This window comes from Trichechus manatus, unplaced genomic scaffold (assembly GCF_000243295.1).
Source record: "Trichechus manatus latirostris isolate Lorelei unplaced genomic scaffold, TriManLat1.0 scaffold00039, whole genome shotgun sequence".
Lineage (NCBI taxonomy): Eukaryota > Metazoa > Chordata > Mammalia > Sirenia > Trichechidae > Trichechus > Trichechus manatus.
This window is the reverse complement of record NW_004443975.1, coordinates 9,581,271-9,583,121: the sequence shown is the minus strand read 5'-3', so window position 1 is coordinate 9,583,121 and position 1,851 is coordinate 9,581,271.

The window sequence follows — 1,851 nt, the reverse complement described above, 5'->3', positions numbered from 1 at the left end:
CGGGGCGGGTCGGCGGCACGCGCGCGCCCCCTGCGGGCCGCGGGGGGCGGTGCCTCCTTCGGCCCGGAAGGGTCGTTTTCTGAGCAGCTGTTGGTTGCCGGAGTGGGGGTGGGGGGGCTGGAACCGCGGTTAGTTGTTCTTTGAAGGACCAGTCACCTTCCCGTTAACCATTTCGTCTTCCAGAAAAGCTTACTTGCTCTAACTACTCTAATTCTGCTCCCTTACCCCCTCTTATAAGGAGGCCTGGTGGTGCAGTGGTTAAGTGCTTGGCTGGTAACTCCCCGGTTGGCGGTTCCAACTCACCAGCCGCTCTGCGGGACAAAGATGTGGCAGTCTGCATCCATAAAGCCTTGGATACCCTATGGGGCAGGGGCAGTTCTACCCTGTTCTGTAGGGTTGCTATGAGTCAGTATGGACTCTACGGCGATGCGTACCCATTTTTCAAGTGTGTCCTCTCTCCCCTGAGGGCAAGCCTGGTCTGAAAGGTGCTGGGTGGCTCCAGAATGTCATTGATCTGCTGCAGGGTGGACCATGAGGTGGGAGGTCAACCCGGACTGACCCTCGGCAGGGGTTCTAACCTGAAGTCCACAGACCATTGGGGCAGAAGACGAAGTGAAATTTAGAATCTTGTTCATTATGAATTTAAATGCATGATTTTAAATCCCAGGAGTATTAGCAGTACCTGTGACTGCTGTTGAAGGGAAGGGTTGGAGGAGGATTCAGGGTGGAGTCACAGTGCGATATATAGTATCACATATTTTCATATTACTTTACACTTGTTGGAAACCCCGGTGGCGTAGTGGTTAAGAGTTCGGTCGATCAAAAGATGGGCAGTCCGAATCCAGCAGGCGCTCCTTGGAAGCCCTATGGGGCAGTTCTACTCTGTATTATAGGGTCGCTAGGAGTTGGGAATCGACGACGGTGATGGGTTTTTACAGTCGTTGGAGATAACTGAGACTACTGTTTAAGTTCATCAGTACTTGAACTAGTGGTAGTTACTAGACCCGCTCCTGATAGATCTTATTTAATGGAGAACTGTATATTTTTTTTTATTGTGGTAAAATATATAGAGAACGTAAAATTTCCTATCCTAACCATCTTTTAAGTGTACATTTCAGTGGCATTAATTATATTTACAATGTTGTGCAACCATCGCCACTGTTTCCAAAACTTACTCATCACCTCAAACAAAAACTTTGTACCCAGGGGGGACCTCATACCATCAAGAAAGCAGCGCCGGGAGCAGAGCGCGTCCTTTGGACCCGGGTCCCTGCGCAGAGAAGCTCCTAGTCCAGGGGAACACTGAAGAGAAGGCCGACAGAGAGAAAAAGCCTTCCCCTGGAGCTGACGCCCTGAATTTGGACTTTTAGCCTACTTTAACTGTGAGGAAATAAATTTCTCTTTGTTAAAACCATCCACTTGTGGTATTTCTGTTGTAGCAGCACTAGATGACTAAGACAGAATTTGGTACCGAGCGAGTGGAGTGCTGCTCTAACAGATACCTAAAATGTGGAAGCAGTTTTAAAACTGTGAATGGATAGATGTGCGGCAGTGACAGAGGACCAGCAGCAGCAGAGAACCAACAGCAGCAGAACCAGGAGACCGGTGAAAGACGGCGCTGGAGCCGACCCACGGAGCGAGAGAGCTGAGTGCTTGTGTGCAGGAGGCTTCCTGGCGGAGTGGGGTGCCTCCTGGCACTTACCGGTGGAGCTACTGAGCTTTGGAACACTTGCCCCAGCAGGGCAGATGCGGGCGTGAGGCCCGAGGGCCGAGAGGCCATAAGAAGCAGAAGCTGAAGAGACAAGGGACACAAGAAGCCGAGCTGCCTGAGTCTCAAAAGGTATGGCCATG